The sequence below is a fragment of the Sus scrofa genome, chromosome 5 (assembly GCF_054392235.1).
Source record: "Sus scrofa isolate SSC_HxYL_T2T_F1_AM1 chromosome 5, Sscrofa_HxYL_maternal_Yorkshire_Landrace_v2.0, whole genome shotgun sequence".
NCBI classification, from domain to species: domain Eukaryota; kingdom Metazoa; phylum Chordata; class Mammalia; order Artiodactyla; family Suidae; genus Sus; species Sus scrofa.
In genome coordinates this window covers 93060256-93086029 of record NC_139387.1, presented here as the reverse complement: position 1 = coordinate 93086029, position 25774 = coordinate 93060256, and the positions used below count along the sequence as shown (strand labels likewise).

Genomic DNA, 25774 nt, shown 5'->3' with positions numbered 1-25774 from the left:
GGCCTCTATCTCATAGCCAACAAAACCTGGGGCCCTCTGTCATACAACCACGAGGAAATGAAAGTTGCCAACAACATGAGTGAGCTCAGAAATGCATTCTTCCCCAATCAAGCCTCCAAATGAAAATTCAGCCCTCCTAATGTCTCGGGTATAGCCTTGTGTGACCTTGAACAGAGAACCTGGCTAACCTATGCCCAGACTCCTGATCCACAGAAACTGTGAGATAATAAGTGTTCACACCATTAAGTTTGTGGTAATTTGTAATACACAGTGATAGAAAACTAATACACCCTCAATCCTGTTCTCTTGGTGAATTCCTACTCAAGCCTCTGTTGAAGTGCTACCTCCTCTATGAAATCTTCCCTGATGTTCCCGTGTACAGATAGCATCTTCCTTCTGACACCCCAATGGCACCTTTTTCTCCCTTTCATAACAAAATAGTTGCACTACATTACATTGTTACTGTTTACTAAGCTCTAAGTCCTTAGGATGGGAGCTATATTTTATTCATCTTTGAATTTTCAGTTTCTGAAATATGATGTCAATTTTGCAGGAAAGAGGAAGGAAGAGAATGAAGAAGAGGGGGGAAAAAGGGAAGGAAACCAAGGCAACTAAATGCTCAATAAATGTTTGTTGATAAGTGGATGAATAAACAGTACTTTGATTATTTTCTTCTCTGGTCTATTGAATTCTACTGAGACGCTTTTATTTCTCTGATAGGCATCTCAAATATTGAGGCTATCATCATAATAGATGATGGAATTATCACTGACTGGAACTGCAAGCACAAAAATGAAAATAACTTTGAGAAAAGGATGCCTCACCAAGAAAGATATTTGTATTTACTTGTTTTGTTAAAAGAAAACCTTGGCAGAATAAAATCCAAATAGTAGATGAAGATGTGACGGGGATAATTTTTTCCAGTATGCCAAATACTGGAAATGCATGTTGAAACAGACCAATTGATAACAAACATAGATAAAACTCAACCAGCTTGGGAAAGATCTCTTAACATTTTCAATAGAGACAAACAATAGAACAAGCAGATTCTCACTTCCTTAAACTTTTTATGAAAAAATATTTGTTATTTAATTTCTTTGAAAGAAAAGTAAGACAATTAAATCTTCCTTTTGTAGGAATCTTGTCACGCTGAGATGCATGGTTCCTCATCCTTATTATGTTGCCTTATTGTTTACTATATGTGTTATGTTATATCCAAGAAAAAACAAAAGTAGAAGAGGCCCACTATACGTAAATACATATGTATGTGTATATAAAACCTGGCTGAAGCATAATTTAACCACAGGTAAATTCTGAATTTTTCCTGGTGTCTGCTTTCTGCAGATCAGGGCCACTGTAGGCAGGCAAATGATGAGCAATCCAGCTGGTGGGATGCAATGATAGATGGGTACACAGCCGGTCACCTGCTGCTAACATTCAGTGCAGCAGCTGCCCTACAGTGTTATGTTACTTGCTGAGAGGAATAAGTATTAACTTCTGACAATAACGGCTATTTCAAGTTGCCTGTGTGTCCAGTAACTTTGCAGTTTACCCATAATGTTGCTTGAGGAGACAGTCCATACATCAGACATGTAATGCCCCATGCCTGGCACTGAGTAGGGGTATAGTAATATTAGTTGAATATAAGTCTGAATTGCCGCTCTAAAATTGCTCCTCGTCTCTGGGAACTGAATGCCTGTGATTAGAATTGGAGTTACCGGTACTTGTGTTAATTTGGATGGTACTCTGGCCGGGTAGGCCAAAAGTTGAAAATTTAAGGGTGCCACCAGAGACCTCATAGGGAACTGATTCTTTTAAACTTAGACTTGTACAATGCAAAAAAAAAAAAAAAAAAAAAAAAAGAATAAAAACATTGGGTTTGATTGTGATCTTTTGTGTTTAAGAGGAAAAAAAAAAAGCCAGTGATTTGGTGGGGAAAACAACACACTCAATTAGTTGGTTCAATCAACAGCCAGTGAACTGTGTTGCTCTAAGCTTTGTATAGCCTGGAAACCTTTCATCTTGGGCCACCTTGTGTTTGCTCCATAAGAATAAGGATTATCTAAATTTCCCATTCCTGCTTAACAAATTATCACAAACTTAGCAGCTTTAAGCAAAGTACATTTATCCTAAGAACTTCAAAATGGGCCAAAGTCAAGTTGTTTACAGGGCTGGTTCCTTCCAGAAACTCTGAGGAGAAAACTGGTTTCCTGGCTTCTTTTAGCTTCTGATGGCTACCTGTAATCTGTGGCTTCTGGATCGTTCTTCCAGCTTCAACACGGCATCCAATCTCTTCTGCTTGTATCACACGGCCTCCTGCTCTGATAGGACCCTTGATTGTACCAGGCCCACCCAGTTAATTCAGGATAACCTCTTACACCTCAAGATGCTTGACTTAATCACACCTTCGAGATCACTTTTGTCCTATCAGGTGGCATATTCCCAGGTTCTAGGGATTAGCACATGGACCTCTCGAAGGATCATTGTCCAACCTACCTCAAAGATGTAGCCACAAATCTAATTGATAGAATACTGAAAGTTCAATAAGACAATCCAAATTTAGGATCAAAACCAAACCTTGGACTAACAAATGCCCTTTTAAGTATAAATAAGGCATGTTGCTTTGCGTCTTTAAGCCAGCAGTTCCTCCCCCTATTTTCCTTCCATAGGACAAGGCTGCCCACCTGAACTTCTCATCAATAAAGATTGCTCACTTCCTACCAGCTCAGAATCCCATAGCTGAGAACCACTGATTTTAGCCCTTGAGAAGTCCACAGGGTAAGCTGGAATGAGGAACTTCCTAACTTTGTAAGAATTCTTTCCTGGACTCCTCTGTGTCCCCTGGTGACCGAGTACACAAATTTATTTCCAACTGTGCTTAACAAACTCAGAGGGAATTTACTCACCTTTATTAGCATAAAAATGTCCTCACATCATGCTTTCCCCTAACTGGCTTCATTTTCTTTCTCAAGCTCAGCCAACGCAAAACAAAATCAGCTCCTGGGTTTTTACATCCTGTGACTTGTACTTATCAGGCCTATTGCTGCCAGTGGGTGGGTGAAAATTGGGAGCGAGAGGATAGTGGGCTGGGCTGAGCCTGACTCATTCCTCCTAGTTTATTTGGCTCCTGATGTCAAAGACCAGTATTCTATTTCCTATATTAGATAGGGGCAGAGCTGCCAGCTGGGAACAGCTTGCCCTCTGCCCCTGCAATAAAGCCAAGCAAAGTTTGACTTGCCAATTTTGTGCCCCATCAGAATATCCATGGGCAGAGACTTTCTCTACTTAATTAGAATCTATCTTAGTGGGCCCGCTAGGCCATGGGAGCCCAAAGATGCTCCTACACAGCAGTTTTCTTTCTTTCTTCTTCTGGTCTGGCACTTGCCTTGTCAACAGGTGTGATCAACAGTAAGGAAATACACAGTGCCAGTGCTCCCATTCTGGTCCAGGATGAAAACTTGCTACCAAAAAGATGGCACTCACAGCATTAGGCAGGCTGCCATGAAATCGTCCTTCCTTGGCACTGGTGCCCATGGTGAGCATCTAGGCAACTTTTGATTGGGCACCATGCCCTCCAAACAGATGGGCATGAATGTAGGCAGGCAAGAGACCATTTATTTATATCAACTGTATTTGCTGAGGGCAGGGTTCCCAGCTGGGAACATCAAAACAGCTCTTTGTCCTAGCCGTCTGCAGCTCTGATGGAGGTGAGGCAGCCTTGCAAATTCAGCTGGATTAATTTTGAAAAATAAGAACAATGTTTCTATGGACACTGGGGGACATTTTTGGCTCTCTTGAATGGTTCAGAGCACAGAGCAGGCTGAGCCCAAGTCATTTTAATAAAATCTCCCATCCCTTTTGGATTTGGTGGTAGAGAGCCAAGAAAGCTTTCCAAATCAGGCCAAATTTAGGTGAACAGAGTTAAGCCCCACATGGAAGCCAGCTTTGTGAGTCCTTTCACACACAATGGCAGTGGCTTCCAGAAAAAATTAAGCTGAAGTCACCCAAACGCGGGTGCTACAAACGGCCTTCTGGTTGATCTCCCCACTGCACTGTTTTTCTAAACAACCGTTGACCTTCCTATTGTTCCTCCTGTAAATGATGAATGAGATCAAATGTAAGCTAAAAACGTAAGGGTAACATTAGGGCCAACTTCCATGAGAGATTCAGTTGCCTTTAAGGGTAAATAGATAAATTTTAAAAGAAAGAATTATTATCTGCATTTAGACATCTGAGCAATTGTTGAGGTCTCTGAAGAGTCCAGCTTTATTAGTAGTGTTAATGGCATTCTTTGCAAATGCTAAATAAGACAATGGATAAAGATGTGTGACTGGAGATCCCTCCCAATTCCTAGTCATTTTCTTTTCTTGATGCCAATTTTTTATAACGATCCTGGAGACAGGTGATGGGATGGACCTGTTACTACCATGGTCTTTAACGTGAACAGCTGCAGGCAAGAACAGACTGAGATCAGCAACACCACTGCAGTGGTTGGAAGGCAGTGTAACACAACGGGAGCTGATGGAGGTGACAAAAAGTTATAATCAGAAGCATCATCTTTCTATAGCATAGATTTTGTTGATCGTCATTTTTTTGGTTGAAAGGATCTGAAAAGGGAAACTCAGAGATATTCAAATCTCCACCGAGTTAAAACCTTTAATTAATAGCACATAACAAGCAATAGTATGGATCAGGTGCTCAATGATTGCATTTATTAAAGAAGAGCAATTGATTCCATGTTGTGGCCATGGCTCTTTCTGGGGTTTCCTACTAAGTGTGATCAAACCAGAAGGACTATAGATTATTAAATCCAAATCAATATTTTTGCTGGCAAAAGCAAAGCATTCAATGAGAGGGAGGACAAAGTATCCTATTTTCAAAAGATCTCAGTTTCATGTATTATTGATGCAAAGATGATCAGATAAAAACTGGAACTTGGCAAGCTGTCAAATAAAAAATGCAGAGTGAATCAAAAATTTATAAAATAGTATTGAGTTATTACAATTCCATTATAGACACCAGTAATCATTTTTACTGAAACAAACCTCTTCTGTGACTGTACAGCTGGGATGTTAGGGTATGAGGATTTAGGACTCGACCTCATTTGGAGGGGAGAATACCACAAAATTAAAAATTAAATATGAATAGTAAATGATTTAGTCATAGTTCAGTAGCAGATTGAATAAAAAACAATAGAGTTAAAAAATAATGGCAGGATTTTCTTTCTTGGGCTACATTTTGCTGACTTCCTTGAAAAATTACTGGCATTAGATTCAGAGCAGGAGGAACTGCTTTACAGAATCTGTAAACTTAATTTATGCATGTGCCAAGCACATGCAAAATGCAAGACACTGGGAGGGGGGAATGATTTGTGAGATATTTTGTCAATTATGGATTTTCTTTTATAGGGAAAAAAAAATCCCAATTCTATAGTTTTATAAGCTACTTCATTTTATGTAGGAGATTTCTCCCTCCCTTTTTGGGATTGAAGCTCTGACAAGGCCAGAAATATATTCAAGAATGGAAAGATGGCTGTCACCATTCCTAAATATTCTGAAGGTAATTGCCAACCAAAGTTAGAGCATCTTGACATAAAACATTCCTTCCGCTTGCAAGCCGATTTGTCCATCCAGAATCAAATAAATAGCTATAATTATAAAATCGCACATACTGATACCTAGTCAGAATTAGGAAAATGACCCTGAGGACATGTGACAGGGAAGCCTGCTTTCTGTCCTTGGCTTTTCCTCAGTGCCTGGGCAGAGCACAAAGATGGTCTCTTCAACTAAAAATGACTCCAAAGCAGGATAAGTATAGAAAACAACCAGAAGAATCAGCCCTGGGTTCTCCTGCTTGAAGGCTAAATCTGAAAATTGACATTATTATAATGATTTAAACATAAAATAGCTTTATCTTTAAGAAACAGAATTGAATCTATGTAAATGGACTTTAATCAAGAGGCTAAAGGGGGAGGTCTCCTTGTGGTTCAGTGGTTAGCAAACCTGACTAGCATCCATGAGGACACGGGTTCGATCCCTGGCCTCATTCAGTAGGTTAAGGATCCAGTGTTGCTGAGGTGTGGTGGTCACAGATGCTGCTGGGATCCCGCATTGCTGTGGCTCTGGCACAGGCCAGCGGCTGCAGCTCCAATTAGACCCCCTAGCCTGAGAACCTCCATATACCTGGAGTACAGCCCTAAAAAGACAAAAAGACCAAAAAAAAAAAAAAAGAAAAAAAAAAAAAAGCCAAAGGGAGAAAATGCTTTATTTCATCAGACCCAGAGCCAAACTACCCCACACCATAAGCCATTCTATTCTATTGGGGATGGGAGAGTGTGGTCAACATTAATTGGATTTTGACAGGCAAAACCTTCATGTGAATTACGTATTTGCCCATTAGCTTTCATATTACACACTGAACACCTCACCTAAAGTGCTGATGCCAAGAAAACCTGCAGATTTCATCAATGCCTATGCATGAAAGAGCACAAAAAAACTTAGATTCTCTATCATGACCTATGAATTATGTTGAATCATTATTTTTGACCTGATGTTTCATTTAGGTCACATGGCTGCTTTCAAAGAACACTGGAAGAAATGAAAAAGCCAGAGGAATTTTCATTTCTCACCTAGAACCAACTTTATAAAGTTCCCATGACACTTGCGTATGTCTTGGGTAACTGGTTATACACTCCGTAGTGTTCATCTTCCCAAGATTAGGGTTAATGATGCAGTGTTGGCCTTCCTGGTCACTAGATGAAGAATCAGCATAAACTAGATTAGGACTAGAGACACCTCCAGTGAGAAAACAAACATGTTGTTTGAAATAGGCCTGTTGTGTGTTGTGTGTTGTGTGCCCTACCTCACCACAGTCCAGGCCGGAAAACAGAAACAAGACCAAGTATTTCACAGAAGGGAGGGAGTTGGTTACATGGGTGTAGTATGGGCACAGGCCCTTTTGGACAAAGTATAAATAAAAATCTCTGGGGTGAAATACTTTCAAACTAGAACACGGGAGTTTGATCGGCTTAGCCAAAAAAACCAAAAACTCTGGTCCAGCATGCATTTCGGCCATTTGAATTGCCTGACTCACTTCTGTTGGGAGGCATAAAAATCTCTCTTCATTTCCTATTGTCAATTGCAACATGGAGTAGCTGAAAATTGTTCAAGCAATTACTGTGTTTCACCAACCGGGTGCCTTTGGCCATAAGGGCATAAGGGGCCTTTGGGGTTTGCAATAGCTCCACTGTCATTTTCCTTCATTGGCTGATCCCGGTACAAATTACTGATGGCTCTGAGAGTGTGTCCTCTCGCTCACTGGAAGGGAAGTCACGTTCCTGCAGAAATGCTTCACTTTTAGATGCATCGTGATGAGGGGAGTAGAAGGTGGTGGTGGTAGGAGACAATAGGGACAGAGGAGATGGCTCCCCACCAGTGCCAATCAGGCCACCGCTGAGTCCTGTTGGTTCTGCCTCCTAATTATCTCTCAAATTCATCCCCTTCTTTATTCCCATGAATTTTTCCACTATGTCCCTTCAGGCCATTTCACTCCTCAGCTTAGATATCACAACAACTTTCTAACTGGTTCCTCTGCCTTCCACCCAGCCTTCTCCTAACCGTAATTCTCATAGCAGTGGTTCTCAGCCAGGGGTGAACTGCAGGCAGCAGCAGCAGGCATTTGGAAATGTGGGAGAGTATTTTGGGGTTGTCATGATAATATGCGGTGGGGGAAACACGCTAGCATTAAGGGGGCAGGAACCAAGGACACTGAAATACCTAGTGTATTCATTTTCTGTTGCTGTGGTAATGAAATACCACAAACTTAGCAGCTTAAAACAAAACCCATTTATTATCTCACAGTTCTGTAGGTCAGAAGTCTGACAAAAGACTAAAGGCCTAAAGCCAAGGTTTTAGTAGGGCCCTGGAGAGCTGGGGGGACCCCTGTCCAAGCACAGTCAGGTTGTTGGCAGAATTCAGACCCATGGGATTGTAGGACTGAAGCTCCAGTTTCCTTGCTGGCTCTCAGCAGGGAGCATTCAAATCTTCCAAGCGTCTCCCACATGACTTGGCTCATGCCCCCCTTCATCTTCAAAGCAGATAATGAAGGGTTGAATTCTTCTTACACCTTATGTTTTCTGCCTTTTCTTCTGCCACATCCTTCTCTGACTTTTGATTTCCTCTCCATTTTTAAGGGCCCATGTGATTAAATCAGGTCCACCCAATCTAAGTAATCAAGGACAACCTCCCAGGTGGAAGGTCCCATCTTACAAAGTCCCTTTTGCCATGTAATATAACATATTCACAGATTCTAGGAATTTGAACATGGACACCCTTGGGGATCCATCGACCTGCCAACCACACCTGGAATGATCTGCACAACAGAGAATTGTCCCACCCAAAATGCCAATGGCAGCCTCATTGAGAAATATGATGTCGGCGATCTTTCTAAGATGCAAATCTGACTTATCTTCCTCGCCTTAAAATCCTTCAGGGGATCTTCATTGCCTTCAAGATAAAACCCAAGGCAGGAATTCCCTATAGTGCAGCAGGTTAAGGATCCAAGGTTGTCACTGCTGTGGCTTGGGTCACTGCTGTGGCATGGGTTCAATTCCTGGCCCAGGAACTTCTGCATGCCACTGGCTCGGCCAAAAAGAGAAAAAAAAAATAAAGATAAAATCCAAGGCAAAGTCTTAGTATTCTTAAAAGAAAGAGATTTAAGAGCTATCATTTCTTTAAGCCTCTAGCTCATTTGTTACTATTCTGCCTCTGCCTCTTAGCTCAACCACACTAAATGATTTTCTGACCATCTTGGGTGGTCTCTTACCTCTCTCTCTCTTTTTTTTTTTTTTTTTTTTTTTTTTTTTTTTTTTTTTTGTCTTTCTGCTATTTCTTGGGCCGCTCCCATGGCATATGGAGGTTCCCAGGCTAGGGGTCGAATCGGAGCTGCAGCCACCGGCCTACGCCAGAGCCACAGCAACGCAGGATCCGAGCCGCGTCTGCAACCTACACCACAGCTCATGGCAACGCCGAATCGTTAACCCACTGAGCAAGGGCAGGGAGCGAACCCGCAACCTCATGGTTCCTGGTTGGATTCGTTAACCACTGCGCCACGACGGGAACTCCTTACCTCTCTTTCTTTACGAAGACCCTTTCCTCCCCCTGAGCACTCTTTCCACACTTACCTCCCTTAACCTAACTCCGTCTCAATTTTCAGGTCTTTCCTTAGATCTTACTTCCTCACGAAAGCCTGTCTTTACCCTTCGGGTCTGAGTTAGGCACCTCTCCTACATGCTCCCAGAGTGGCTGCATGCCCACCCACACCATTCGCTACACTGTTTTGTGACTTCTTGCCTGTTTGCTGGGTCCCCCACAAGCTCTAAGCTCTAAGAAGACACTGATGACATCTTTTTCACCACTGCATCCACAGGACCCAGCTCACACCTGTTTCACACTTACAGTCTCAGCAGCATTTTATCTAAACTTTACGTCTGCATGAAGTTGGGCGTATTATTATTAAATCAGCATTACAGAGGAGGAAACTAACTCAAACAGGATAAATAATCACAAAAGCATGTGGCCCACTGATGACAAAGCTAAGAACCTAGTCTAGTTTCTGATTCTCAAGCCAATACTATGATTATTTTCCTGAACCAACAAATAGCATCTTCTGGTTTATAAGGCATTATGTTGTAGAATCCTCATAACCTCATATAAGATAAAAATGTTGACCCCTTTTGTTAAACATGAGGACAGAGACTCATCAATGTTAAGTGACCAAGATCACACAGTTTATGTGGAAAATGCAGAGCTAGAAATCCAGATATTCCATTCCTCTCGTTTTAATCACTTCACCTATGAACTAGGAAGACGGCAGAACCTGGAGAGTAGAAGAAACCATCCTGGAACTTTATTATCAACTTTTTCAACTCATCATCTCTCCCCTCCCTGCTCACATGTAAAGAACTTAAACTAGTGAAAAAACTGTTTCGATGAAAAGGGAACTGCTCTATTCATGAATCATTTGTATATTATGCATGTGACGAAAAGAAAGAGAAATATATTATGTGAATTTTACCTCCAAAAAGATGATGGTTGATGAATGATGGCAATTACCTTAAGAACAAATATTGGTTATCTCGGTGATCAGAACAGCCCCGTGGTATAAAATCTAACCTATGGTAGAAACGGCTGTCACCATAATGGACTAGTCCGGACTCTTCTGCTTCTTTTTCAGCCAGCCTCCAAGACAGCCTCCCTTTGCCTTCATCTTTGGTAACACATCCTTGTATAATCCCTCCCCATATTGAATCATGGCTGACCTACAGCAGCAACAGAATACTGAAGAAGTGACCACGTGCGACTTTCAAGGCTGAGTCATAACGGACATCTGCATCCTCCACTTGGGTCCCCTGGATTGCCTATTCTAGGGGAAGCCCTTCATCATCATAAGAGCACAAGCAGCCCTGTGGAGAGGTCTGCGTGAAGAGGAACCGTAATCTCCTATAAAGAGCCAGTATCTATGTACTACCATGTGACCAAGCCACTTTGGAAAAGCTCTTCCAGCCCCAGTTGAGCCTTCAGGTGATTGCAGCTCCAACCTTCTTCCTATCCATAATCTCACAGGAGTGGTTCTCAGCCAGGGGTGAACTGCCCTCAGCAGCAGCAGGCATTTGGAAATGTATGAGAGTGTTTTGTGGTTGTCATGATAATGGGGGGGGAGGGGCATGCTAGTCTTAAGGGGGAAGGAACTAAGGACCTAGAAAATGAGAGAGAGAAATGATAATAACTAATGATAATAGACACCATCTATCAAGCACATGTCAGACACATGAGGTTTCTGGATGTCATGTAATTTTCCTCATCTCACAGAGCTGATAAGTGTGACAGCTAAGGCCACACCTGGATCTATCCATCACCTAAGTCCAAGTTCTTAATCATTATGTAAAACACCAGAGAAGGGATCACACAAACCTGGGATTTATCCTGAGCCTTATCCAAGTTTCCACTTAGTGCCTAAGCTAAAGAGAGGCAAAGCAAGCTGAACACAGCTCAGGAGTCATTGTCCTGTAGATTCTGTATCTAGCTAGACCTCAACTCAGTACTCCTCTGAGATCTGCCTGAAAGAACTGAACTCCAGCCCACACCTGATTCTCTTGTCTATGAAACAAAGCAAAACCCAAAACAAAGGTTTTCAGAATGTTGTTATACCAAAATATCTATTTTCATTGTCCTCAGAAATAAGCTTTGCTAAACCAGTACCATATCTGGGTGGCTCTCAGAGGAAGTTGTAGAAAAGAAGAAAAACCATGAGACTCATTCTGGCTGGGAGTAAGCCACATTGGAACAGAAGATTTTGGAGGCATGTCCTCACTGGAGACAAGTGAGGCCAACCCACAGTTGAGGACCATACCTCTGTCACATCAACTGTGTCTTAGAGAAGGCTTACCATCTCATGATATCTTTATCTGAAAAAATGAGCATGAGGCATATATCTCACAGTTATTGTGAAGATCAATTGAGGTACCATTTGTGGAAACACCCAGCAGAGTACTTGCTAAATGTTGCCGGAATTTTCTTTTCATCAAGAAGGATTTGTTTTGTTCTGTGTCTCAGTGCATGAGACTTCTCTCCTCAAGGAGGTTATAAGTTGTTTATGATTGAGACACTCTCTTTTTCCTGTTCTGTACTCCACACATCACTTATGAGCAGGTAGTGCTTGATGTGCTAATGTGGTGGGCTGTGCTGGGCTCCACAGGGATCATGTTAAACAAGCCAGCAGGCAACATGCTTTCTGGAACGGTGCAATATGCCTGCTTCTAAACCAGACAGCAATAATATGGATGAACACTTCAAAAGTTGGACAGACAGATATCCAAGCTCATAGGCTCAGTGACTTTAAGAAACAAGCCTATGGATACATATAAATATTTTAATCCTACAAGTCAAAAATAGTGTCAATGGGTATAGGAGGCCTGTTAACAGGATCTACTCCTCCACTATCTGATCTAGGCAACCATACCCTCTTTATGGCCCTTTTGACAAGGAAGTCCAAGATGGCCACATTTCAAACCATGTGACCCAATCACCCTACTCAGCTGCACAGCTGGGTGGACCAGGGCTTGCGTCTTAAGATACAACTAGGCACAGACTGAATAACTGAGCCAATCAGATTCTTTTCCTTGGATACCTGTCTTAGTCCATTTCAGCTGTTGTAACAAAACACCATAGACCTACTGATGTAGAAATATTTATTACTCACAGTTCAGGAGCCCAAGTAGTCCAAGATCAAGGTTCTGGAAGATTCTTGTCTGATGAGAGCCCCCTTCCTCACTGATAGCCATCTCCTCACTGTGACCCTGTATGGAGGAGGGAATAATAATAATAATAATATTAATAATATTAATAAGGGCACTAATCCTATCATGAGAACTCCACCTCTGAGACTTCATCACCTCCCAAGGGCCCCCACCTCCTATACCATCACAATGAGTAGTAAGATTTCAGCATGTGAATTTGAGAAGGAACATAAGCATCCAGTCTCTAGCAGAACGTGAACTTAGAAATACTGAGAGAATAAGGCAGTGCCCATTGGCGTTAAAACTGAAAGAGTACTGTTAGGAGGGAGATTACAGTCAGAAATAAAGACTGCAGTCAGATGGCCCATATTCATGTGCCAGCTCTGTTAGTTCCTACCTGTGTGATCTTGGGCCAGGTACTTTACCTCCCTGAATCTCAGAGTCTTCATCTGTAAAAGGCGGATGATCATAGAACCTGACTTTGCATGATCATAGCATAGAGATTCAAAGAGTATATGACTATGGAAAGGATCTGGAATGACAGCTGACATATAGCTAGTGCCATGCAAGTGATAGCTAGTATTACCAGGTAGACTCCAAGATAAAGGCAATCCCACGCTTTGTGCAAATCATTATGAGAAAACAGAGACTATGGCTAATACTGAGGGAGAATGGGGCATATGCAAGGAGAAGCCATGAGTCACAAAGACCTCTTAGCTCATGAGAGAGATACAAGTCATCTTGAAGATGACTTGCTTCATTTTCCTTAAAATAAACTCCCTGGAGGATGGGTCAACTTGACTATTCTCCAAGCTGAGCAACCTAAAGAACCTAAAACTTGGTTCAAGAAGGACCTTGAATAAGCAGAAGCATTGTGTCTTTATTGCCAGGAAGTTCACAAAGGCTTTGATGGAAATAACATATCCCAGTAAAGAAAAAAAATGAGGCTCTGAAAAAACCCATCAGTATGCCCCTTACGTTATCATGAATTTCTGGTGCAAGCCCCCAGTTGGCACATAGGAGATTTCTATATCTCGCCAAGTGATAACCCTTATCAAAGAGACAGAGTCTGAAGCAAAGAATGCCTTGCAGTCCCGATAAGCTCCAAGGCGCTGGGCCAGGGTAATGGACCATAGGCGATGGAGCGGAGGTCTGCCAACCTCAATAATACAACATTGTTGCTGCATTGGAAAATGCTTTAATTTACATTTTCAAGTGCAAAATATTTTCCCCTCATGCTTTGGCTAAATTAGGTAGTTAAAGTCTGTGAAGTGGCAGTAATTGGAAACAATGGATTTTATATTGACATTTATTATTTTAGTGGAATCTATTTTACATTTACATCAAACATCCAAGGACCCTGAAGAAGTTTCTTTTGCTACTGCATTGCCATTTAATCCTAATAATGCACTTCGAATCCCCAAGTCTTGATTATAATTACATCTTTTCAGATAGAGTAAGAGATGGGACTGAGATAAACCTTAATGGCAATTGCACCCCCGTGCTTTCCTTCCCTTTTGTTGAACTTTCAATTTCATAAGCTGATAATTCGCTCAATATATTTTTACCCTAATTTTTTACAGTTTCCTGTTGTTTTCTAATTATTTTTATATTTTGACCTTATGTCATCAAAAGGCTACTTAAGAGCAAAGATCATGGTTTATAACCTCATAGCACTTGCTTTGAATCCAAGCATGTAATAAGAATTAATAAACATTTTATTGACTATTCAAAATACTTTAGTGTTATCTTACAGGCAATGAGAAGCAGACCATAGGGGAGGCAGATGGAAGGACCAAACTCCAGTTTGGTACAAGGAAAGACTCATAGAGCTGCTCAAGTTGGTTTAGGCTGACTGCAAAAGTGGTGAGTCCTCCATTCCAGTGGTGTTCAAACAGAAATTCAGTGACCACTTGATACTGAGGAAACCAGCCAGGAATTAAAAGGTTTTGAGTAAAAAAAAAACAATTGGATCAGACCTCTAGCTCCATACCTTAAAACTGTGCAACAATAGCCAAGTTACTTACCACTGTAAGCCTCCCTTTCCTCATCTTTGGGTGGGATAAATAGTCTACCTCTTATGAAAAGTGAGGAAACACATGCATAGAATGAACCAGATGTCCTGAGGGTCCCCTAAATATTCAGTGGTTCTTTCTCCCTTAAAACAGCCCATATTTTTCATGGTTGGGAAAGGTCAAAAAGTACCACTTCATTATTGACTGACAATTAGAGAGAGACTGAGAAAGGTTTTAAAATAGGTCAAAGACGGCCATTAGAAATAAACATAGATTGCATACCCTCCAAATCACAAGAGAAACTGAAAGCAACTAAGAACAAAGGAAAAAGAAGAAAATCTAAGATAACAGAAACTATGAAGTAAAATAATACAACAAAAATAACATATTTATTAATGCAGATGAAAGCATTAGTAAAGCCTTTACATACTTTATCTCCTTCAGTTTCCACCTGTCCTAGAGGATGGCATGATCGTTATGCCCATTTTACAGGTGAGAAAACCATGGCTTAGGAAAGTAGAAAATTCCTCAATCTACCCAAATTTGAACAAGGGCAGCCTAACTAATGGCATCATCCTAAATATTATGCCACCCTGCAGGAGCAAAAGAAGGATGCATATATCCAGATGTCTAAATATGCTCACAGATTTATACTGGTAAGAAAGAATGGGTCATAAATACATGAAAATGTTAAATAGTATTTATTTATAGGTAATGCATTTATGAGCAATCTTAATTTTCTTTTTTACCGTTGTCTGTACCTTCTGAAATTTTCTGCAGTGAGCATATATTTTTATCGTCAGGGGAAAGGCTGTAAAATTTACAATAGATTGTTCCTTTTCTTGTTATACTAGGAAGCCTTAAGTCATGGTATAAAATTCTTGAGATTTTCATGGGATTTATGCTTCCTGAGGGAAAATGTTTCCAAAGTGTTCTCATTATTTCTTCCAGTGGAGCCAGAATTAAAGCTAGTAGATGAAATGGTTTGTTTTGTTGTCTCTAGTATACGGATTTCAAAACAAAAAAAGAAGGTTTTAAGTCAGAGGAAAATTAAATAATCTCTCATCCTATGTTATATTTTGATTCAGAGTAAAAATTTTAAAATACAGTTGTCAAAGTTCTACAACGAAGTTTGAAGCACTGGTGTAAAGCCTGTCTCATCTGAGGAGTTCTAAGAGAACCTCCAGGAGTTCCCTGGTGACCTGGCAGGTTAAAAATCCAGTGTTGTCACTGCTGTGGCTTAGGTCACTGCCTTGGTGTGGGTTCGATACATAGCTTGGGAACTTCCACATGACCAGCATGGCCAAAAAAATAAGAGAACCTGGAGTTCCTGTCGTGGCTCAGTGGTTAATGAATCTGACTAGGAACCATGAGGTTGCGGGTTTGATCCCTGGCCTCGCTCAGTGGGTTAAGGATCCCACGTTGCCATGAGCTGTGGTGTAGGTCGCAGACATGGCTTGGATCTGGAGTGGCTGTGACTCTGGCATTGGCTGGCAGCAACAGCTCCTATTAGACCCCTAGCCTGGGAATCTCCACATGCCATGGGTGTGGCCCTAGAAAAGACAAAAAGACCAAAAATAAATAAATAAATAAATAAATAAATAAATAAAATAAGAGAACCCCCCACATCCAGGGAAAGGCCCCACCCAAAAGGCAGCATGTGTGAATGCATATCTATACACTAATCACCTGTTCACAGAGCAACACACTCTTCCTCAAAGTATTTCCATTCCATCAAACCACATAAATTACCAGAAAGCCTCCTAGCATTGAGTCCAGCCCTTCTTTTGCAGCGAGGAAGCTGAAAGCCATAGGGCTATGTCACTTTGCTTCTAGCCTCACCTCCTTAGACCAAGACGTAGCTATCCCTTATTGGGATTCTTCCTTATTGATCTGAGTGCACCTACCTGAGCCTTGCTCATATCCACTTACCACCATGCTGATCACCCAACTCCCCCACTCGTGCCTTCTTACCATTCTTAACATAAACAATGTTCTTACCCTGTTCGACAAGGTCCCCCCTAACCTGACCCAGCCCACTCACATTATCTAAATCACCTCTTCAGTTCTCTAAATTACACCTGCACCCTTCTATTTCCCAGTCTTGCCATTCTACCACTCACCAAAGGATCATCACACATGCTCTCTCCCTCCATCTGCTCTTCCCCTAAATAATTTCCACTCAGAAGCCTTCCCAGATGCTAGTCCAAGTCAGATCCCTTTCACCTATCATTTATGTGTCCTTTGCTAGCACTCATCACAGGTGTAGCTTTACATTTCTATGTCTGTTTTCTCCCACGAGGTTGTAAATCTCAAGAGGCAGAGCTATGTCGTTTTCATCCACCTCTAGCCCCATGCCTGGCATGTTTTAGGGCTCTATCAACATTTGCTGGATGAATAGCACACAGTGAGTCTAGGACAGAGCAGGCTCAGTGCTTCAACCCACACTATTTCTTTTATACCCTTGGGGACAGAAAAAGAATCCCTGAATCCCTGGAATCCCAGGAATCTGTCTACTCTACATTGTCTAAAGTAGCTTATTCCTCTCCCATCTTAGAAATGTGGTTTTAGAAGCAGTTGGGGAATTAGATGTCATCCAATCCAATAGTCTCATTTTATAACCAAAGAAACAGGGGCCTGGAGAGTTTACATGCTTTTCTCAAGGGCACACAACCAAGAGTGACAGGCTCAGAACCCAAATCTAGGAATCCAGTATTGTTTTCTATAGAACCCATTATCTCTTCCATGTAAGGCTACCTTTAACCATCAGTCATATCCAAATTCTTTTTTTTCCTCCAGGACTTAAACTGCCAGACCTGGTCCCTCTGACTTCTCTCAAAGTCTACTCTCCACCCTTAATCCCAAGTCCCAATTGACTTCCTTCATTTTACTTAGACTTGCAAAACTACTTGCTTGTGTTTGCCTCAACATATTTCCCTGACATTCCGAACTCTCAATAAATCAACCAGTGACACAACTGCATTCAATCCCTCTTGTAACTTCAGAACTAAGCTGAGTACCACAGGTAATCCAGGAAAAACACAAGTGTCCTTATGACCGTTAAGAAACAGAAAAGCTACTTAAGAAACTAGGGTTTGCACACCTCACAGTACTGGGGTGGGGGAAGAATAATGATAGTAATCAAGCTTTTAAATATAGACTCCAAGTGCTACAAAAATTCAGCTGAAGAGAGATGGAAGATAGAAGATGATTTTGATCTTGAAAGGAAGGGAAGAATTTGGACTTGCAGAGAAGAGAGAGAAAAAGCAACTCATCATCTTCCAACAAAAGGATGATGCCTCAGAAAACCTCATCAACAAGTTCTGTAAAAATCAATCAAATGAAGAGCAGAGCCAGGTAAGAAAAGTAAGTGTCTAAGGTCTTTTCCAAACGCCACAGGGACAACTGACAGTCAAGTTAGGGAGGCATGGAAGACAGTATGACTCTCTGATTCTGCCATGACCTCTCCATCATCATCTTTCCCAGGTGTCAGTATTAATATTTAATAATGGTGTTGACCATTACTGAACTCTAACTATATATAGCATGCATTGTGTAAAGTGCTTTGTATATATTGTCCCATTTATTCTCACTTCATTCTTCCCAAATTCCAATAAGAATAGGTGTGTTATTATATTTACTTTTTTATGAGGAAACTGAGGCTTTGGCAGAGTAAATAACTTGCCAAAGAAGACGATGTGGTTAGACTACATAAAGACTATGTGGCTGGACTACATAAAGCCAGTCAAACTCTGACCTCAGAGCCTGGGAAAAAGTAAAAACAACTGAAACATTTCTGATGCCATTTTAGAAAACCTAAATAACAGCACAGAGCGTGAACTAAGACCATCCATTCCACCTATTATTTCTAGATAATTATAGATAAATTTTCCTGAGCTGTGCAGGAATAGAGAGATGCAAAAGGGTCAGTTCCCACAACTTTAAGGTATTAGAATTTCATTAGTTTAAAATCACTGTCATAACTAAGAGAGAGAAAAACTATATGTATCTGAACTGGCAGTCCCAAAACTACATGAATTCCTCTCCATTCTTCCACCGGCACTGTATTGTTCCCTCCTGATGTTAATAAGAGCATTTTTAATATACTCATTGCATGTAACAGAGATAGAGGATGTAAACTGAAGCACTGAAGGAAAGAAGAAAGGGAGGAAGGGAGGAGGAGAGAGGAAGGAAAGGGGGAAGGAGGAATTCTGAAAAACTGTCTTCCGTTATTATCAAATGATGTTAGCCAATGCCTCTATCTTCCCTCCATCTCAGGTAATGTGTGTTGACAACAGTGACACCTCCTGGCAAGAACAAACTTGATCTCCTGCAGGATTTCATTTTGCTCACTCACTGGAAATTACTCTTTTGACTCTTGTTGCCTCCAGGTGTAATTTTCCTTTCCTTCTCTGTAAAAGTGTACACTGACATGGCCCATCCTCAACCTCGTAAACTCAATAACTCCGTGCTGATCTGACCACAGAACTCCACTATGCAGAGCCCCCGAGTTTCATCCTGAACACGTCAGCATGATGAGCCCAGAGACCCAATTCACAGTCTTCCTACTTACAGCTACATTAAATATAAATAAAGCAAACTAAATACCAGCTACTGAAAAATAGTTCAATTAAATCCTACAATGAGAGTGCCTCTTGATTTTAATGTGTTTAATCCCCTGGGAAACATGGCTGGAGTATGCCTTTCTTTTCTTGTAGAATGCTTTTTCGGTCTCAGATGTGTGTAAACCATACAGCCACCAAAAAGATTTGGTATTATTGTTCACCAAGAACAGTAAAAGATTTGTTTAGTGAGTTTGAAATGTATTGTTTCATCTCATTTGCAGAACATTCTAGGGTGTGATTCCTATGGTTCCTCAGCTGGAGTATAGCATATTGGAAAATATAGTAAGGTGTTTTGTCCCTTTTTTGAAAGAAGTGCAGCATTTTATTTGTTAAACTAGACCACTGAATAAGCATCTTTGAAGGAAAGAGGCATTGACCAATCACAGGAGAGAGTGAAGGGTTCAGATCCCATGGTATTCTCAGATTTTATATAATAGCTGAGGGCTTCTGTTGTTCTCTCTAGAAGGAAGGCATTGAGTAGTTCAAAGCATGAAGAATTTACCTTGAAACTGGGTTTGCTTCTATTCCATTCAATCTGCACAATGTGAATGTTTGGCTAACTCAGCCTTGTGAATTCACAGGTTGGAAAATGTCTATGAACTTTCCCTTAGTTATGCTTTTATTTTGAAAGGGTTCCTCTGAGAGACCTGCACACTAAATCTCAGGTGAACCTGCATCCCAAATTAATAAAAATTCAAACCCTTTTGCCTTCTCACATCTAGTTTTTTTTTTTTTTCAAATAAACCTTGGAGATTAGATTATGTCTTTGCTATGCATGAACAGAAAACACTTGTATTAGAGTGAACAAAAGCCCTTCCAACTGATCAAAAAGGAAAAGGCAGTTAAGTTGTGGAACTATATTTTTGCTTCTGTTTTGTTTTTCAATGAAAATTGTGATTGAAATTTCAACTTCATTCCAACACAGTGAAGATTCCAAACCTGGTCATTTCAATTCATTCATGCAAAAGCTAATTACGGTGGGAGTAGCCAATTCCCAAGCTCTCTACTTGCTTTAAAACACACATGAAAGGGGAGTTCCTGGTGATGTAGTGCTTAGGACTAGCACTTTCACTGCTGTGGCTCAGGTTCAATCTCTGGTCTTGGAACTGAGACTCCACATCAAGCCACTGCATCAAGCCAAGGCCAAAAACAACAACAACAACACCACATGAAAGACAGATGACAGGACTAGAAGAATGTGTTTCATGATTAACGGAGCATCGAAACGACAGCTCAGGATCATGCCAACACATAATACACAAATAATGAATATATGTTTAGATTTCATTAAGTAGTTCATTCATTTTGTTGCCAATGAATAAAGTGTGAACAGCGGGTTAAGCAAAACGCTAAATGTTGAGAACAAGGATAACCCTTGCCCTCAAGTGATGTCAATCTAGCAGGGGAAGAAAGGTTTGTTTGGGACATGCATATACTAAAAATTATTCATTGTTCATCTGAAACTCAAGTTTAACTTAGTGTCCTGTATTTTTATCTATTATATCTTGTAATCCCAGGAGAGGGTAAATGAGCAATTTCAACACAATGTGAAGTGGTAAGTGAGATCTGAATGCTAAACAAGAGTATAAGTAGGTTCAGGTAAGCCATACTTGGGTACCAGGATCTGAAAGATAAATAGGAGTTTACCAGGAAAAGAGAAAGAGGTAAGGATTTCAAGAAGAAAAGGAAGCTCAAAGTTCACATGGAACCAAAGAGACTGGCGCGTGCCTATCACTGTTATTCAAAATGACAGGACCTAGGGTGATAGGGCAGGAGAGATTAACAAGTGCCAATCAGCGGGGACCCTATAAAGGCATTTGGGCATCTTTAGGACAGTGGAAAGTTGTAAATGTTTCTAGGCAGAGGTGTTATATAACCAGATTGCGATTTAGGAAGACCATTCCGGGTGAACGGTGGAAAATGGACTGACAGCTGGCAAGATGAAAGGCAAGGAAACCAGTTGAAATAATTTGTCTAAGTGATGCTGGTGACTTGAACTAAAATCCTAGCAATGGGGATGTTAGAAGTGGGTAAATTAGAAAGACATTTGTAGTAGAAATAGATTAGGAAATAGGCACAAGAAGATTTGATGACCAGTTGGATATGGGGTTGATGGAAAGGAAAGAATGAAGTATAATAAAAAAATAACATTAATTATAGATCAGCCACTATGCTGACTGCTACATACATATATGTACCAGTTAATGAAACAGGCATTATTATTCCTATTTTATAGATTATAAAGGTGATATTTAGAGAGACAAATAAGTAATTAGCCTATAAATCTAGTAATTGGTGCAGTAAGGATGATGACCAGGTTTGGAACTTGAACCAAGGGCTGAACAATGGTACAACTGACCAAGATTAGACATATAGGAGGGTGTACATTTGTGAGAAAGATGCTGAGTGTCTTTTTAGCCTTATTGAGTTTCTGGTACCCGGGAGTGATATCTGAGGGGAACTGGATAGACAGGTTTAGGGTTGGGCCAAGGGATTGAATCTTGGATAGGGAGGGAGTCATTAGAGTAGCACTTAAAATCAAAAGTATAGATAAGATGAAAGTACAGATAACTGCGAGATTATAGATAATATGGCCTAGAGAAGGTATACAGAATGAGACCAGAAAGGGGTTTAGGGAAGAATCCTGAGAAATACCAAGATTTAAGAATCATGCATAGCCAGAGTAGTAGAAGAAAAGCCAGGAGAACACTGTGTAAAAGATGAAAAGAGGAAATGTCAGCATTGTGATATGAGCCATGTGAGATGTGCTCTTATATAGAGGCAGAAAAGAAAGGTTTCGAAGCTAATTAGTTGAAGTAAAAGGAGTTGAATTAGTATGTTTAGAGTGTATACTGGTGTACAAGGAGAGACAGATAAAACAAAGAGGATGGTGGCAGTGTGAACTGCTGTGTATTGTTGCCAGCCCAGCAACTAGGCAGGATAAAGTCAATTTCAATAAAGACTAAACTGTACATTCTAATAAAGTTCAATAAAGACCTCCCATCACTTATATGCGGAATCTAAAGTATGGCACAAATGATCCTATCTACAAAACAGAAACAGACTCATAGACTTGGAGAATAGACTTGTGGTTACCAAGGGGGAAGAGGGGAGGAAGTGGGATAAATGGGGAGTTTGGGGTTAGTAGATGCAAGCTATTACATTTAGAATGGATAAGCAATGAGGAGGCCCTACTGCTGAGCAAAGAAAGCTATATCCAATATCTTGGGGTAGACCATGATGGAAGACAGTATGAGAAAAAGAATGTAGGTATATGTGTATATGTGTGTGTGTGTGTGCGCGCGCGCACACACGCATGTATACATGTCACTATGCTGTAAATCAACTATACTCATAATAAAAATAAAATAAAAAAAAGACCAATCCTACTCCTGGTTGATCTAATGACAGGGATGCTCCCACCCCATGCTGATGATATTATTGTGAAAAACAAGCATAGGGGTGGAGTCATATTCAACCAAGCAGGCTTTACCCAAAGGAAAAGTCTGGGGAGATGCTTTGAGGGAGGAGGAGATTCAGTTGACAGTGATCCCAAATGACTGACAGAAGGAAACTCAAAGTTTGCAGAGAAGTAACTGTCAATCCAGACTAACAGTGACTTGAAATGCTATGGACTGTAAAAGATTCTAAAGTGTGAAGAAAAAGAAAAAGTTCTCTAGACTCTAGGAAATAATGTAGTTATTTCATGTTTCTAGCAGTCAGCCCAAAGGACACACGGACTTCCTCTGGTGCCCCAGGAAGTTGACTTAGGATCAGAACTTAGATGAGTTACCCTGGACTCAGAACTTAGGTTGCTCTTACTGTCTTACTCTCGTCCAAAGCACTGGGCCTGCCCTGAGGAGGTCCTGAAAGGAGAACAGGGAGTTGGATCAGGCTTGGGTCAATGATCAGAGTAATGGAGGCTTCGGGCCATAATTGTTCCAGTCCAGCAGAAGTCTTCTCAAGGCAGATGGCAAGCTAGGTACAGGTAAACACAGGTTAATATTACTGGGATCACTGCAGATACCAGACGACACTCTTCTTCCAATTCAATAAAATAAGGACTAAAATAGCCCAGTGGGTTTAGCAACTACATTGCTACCCTCTTTCAAGAACAATTCTGATGGAGTCAAGAAGAGAGAAGAAAAATTGTGTTGGGTTGAAGTTGGAAAGGAGGTGAATAAACAGGCAGCATGTGAAAACAATGGTTATAATAATAAGCTCAGTTCTAAACAAAAGGATAGATATGTTAACCCTCAAACATGGTGTCTGCCTATTTGACCTCTTATAGAAGGTCAAAATAATAAATTCCTAGAAAAAAACTTTTGGGGGTTTCACTGGTGAGGGAACCTAATCTAAAATCAGTAGTTATATCCAACCAAAAGCTCTTGAAATGAAAGATATTTTTCATGAACCTGCTTCCAGATTTGTTAAATTAGACACTGAAGAGGCATAATCTTTCATATTAAATGATTTGTATCTTTTGGGTCCAGTGTGAAAGAATGTTTAAATTAATTTAACTTGCTTTATTCCACTGACTAACATATGTTTATACATTTCTGCCTAATACGTATTCTAGTTGACACCAAAGTGCTCTTCTTTAAAATTTTCCTGCAACCAGATTATCAGCTGTCAATGGCCTCCTCCACTCTCACTTCATTATCCTAAATTAGTGAAGTCTTATTGCCTATGTAATAATTATATTTAGAGATACATGTAATAGTTCTTACTGTTCCACTCATGGTTTCCAAACTTGAAGAATAAAATGTAAAATAGGCATTGTTCTTGCTATAGGGGCTATCCAGCAAGAGATTCAACTTTCTCCCTCTCCGCAGAGAAGTAAAGTCATACAGATACGTTTACATTCCAGTGACTAGATTCTTTTGCTTATAAGAAAAAGACTGGTTTTGCCAATGTAGCCAAAGAGATGTTTTGATGTATTCTCTTTCTGAGACTTGTCTCCCCAGTGAAATGGAACTCATAGGGCCAAAAGTAGGATGTCGTAAGAGAAAACTGACGAATGAAAAGACTCATCTCTGCACTTCTGATTTAACAGCCTTGATGAAAAGGACCTTTAAAATCCAGGGCTAAAAAAAAAAAAAAAAAAAAAAACAGGGCTGCTTTTATTCCCTAAGGATCAGGTGAGAGGTCAGAGCCTCATTAAGGGTAGGAACACAGTAGTGAGGATTCTGCTGGACCACCTGAAACTCTGCAACCAAAGTTGACAACTGGTGCCTTCTCTAAGAACACGGCAAGCAACTAGAAACAGAAACATGGTAGCAACTGGATCTTCATCTAAGAGGAATTAGTTACATCACATCCAATGCTCTCTATGTACTTCCTGAGAAAGAATGTCCAAGATCTAAGAACTGGTAACTTCAGGCCAAACATAAGAGATAAGGATGAACTAATAGGTACCAAGTCGATATCTTCCTTTTGGTCTATCATCTTTATTCAGTAGGATTATTTTTCTTTTGTTACATATTTTGTGCTTATGATGTCGAATATGAAACAGGCAGCTAGACTATTCCAACTAGCCTAGAAGAGCATTCACAGAATAGAAGTTTTATATGCAGTGGAGGCTCATTCGGCTGGCTGGTGGGCCCTAATGTTCAGATGTTATAAGAGTATCTTATTCTACTAGTTTCCCACTACCATTATAACAAGTTACCACTTTCTTATTGGCTTAAAATAACAGAAATTTATTCTCTCACAGTTCTGAGGGCCAAAAGCCCTAAGTCAGTATCCCTGGGCCAAAATCCAGATGTCATCAGGACCACACTCCCTCCAGAGACTAAAGGGGAAAATTCATACCCTGCCTCTCCAACTTCTGAGGGCTGCTGGCATTCCTTGGTTTGTAGCCACATCACTCCAGTCATCAAGGCCAGTATCTTGAAATTCTTCTGTTCCATCTCCACACAAGCTTCTCCTCTGTGTGTTTCAAGTCTTCCACTGCTTTGCTCACATAAGGATACATGTGATTGCATTTAGGGTCCAACTGGATAATCCAGGAGAATCTTCCCATCTCAAGATTCTCAACTTAATTACATCCATGAAGACCTTTTTTAGAGCCCAGTAAGGCAAGGTTCACAAGCTCTAGGGGTTAGAATGTGGAGCTCTTTTGAGGGCCCATTTTTCAGCCTACCCCACACTGAAGTCTTGCCTATGCACAAATAGAGGCAGAAATCCAGTCCAAAAGCAAGTGACAAGCTATCAGTTTATTCTTCAAACTTTGTTATATCCAGTTATTGGGAAAATTCACCTAAGAGCAACCTTTCTAGATGAATAAGATGCAAAAAACAAACAAACAAACAAACAAACAAACAAAAACCCACCTCTTTGGGCCACCACTTTGCATCATGCTTTAGGAACAGTTTAATACGGAAGTGAGAATGAAAACAGAGAAATGGAATCTCCCTACTTCCTCTAATTGTGCTACATCTACCCTCACTTTTTGTCAATTTAGCCGGGTGGGTGAGGAGAGGAGAAAGAATGGAGTTTTCCACCTTTGGAATTCAGTATATCCTTAAAAATCCTTACAGAAACTCTGACAAAGTGAAAGCCATTTGCTTCCGTATTGGAAGAGGACATGCGTCCCTGGGGTAATAAAACTCAACTCAATTCAATTCACAGCCCAAGGGAGGATACAGAATTGGATTCAGAGTTATACCATTCAGAATTTAAATACATCAAATTCCTAATATCTCCAAATGTCATGTTGGTGAGTCATCCAGGCAAGATGATGTGGTGGATGAGATTAGAGGTGGGGACAGATCAAGAGCAAAAACAAGACTTGAGAGCCTGCACCTCCAAAAGAGCCCAAAGTGACCCCAAGCCTC

General features: G+C 40.7%; 1 long non-coding RNA gene across 13 annotated transcripts in view; it reads right to left on the bottom strand.

Annotated features, from left to right (window-relative positions):
- Positions 1 to 25774, bottom strand: part of LOC102160458 (uncharacterized) — a 579515-nt gene that overhangs the window by 230321 nt on the left and 323420 nt on the right. For all 13 annotated transcript variants that reach the window (XR_014804287.1, XR_014804286.1, XR_014804291.1 and 10 more), the window contains one exon: positions 12259 to 12355. This is a non-coding gene — a long non-coding RNA (uncharacterized LOC102160458). Of the gene's footprint in view, positions 1 to 12258; positions 12356 to 25774 lie in introns of those variants that run through there.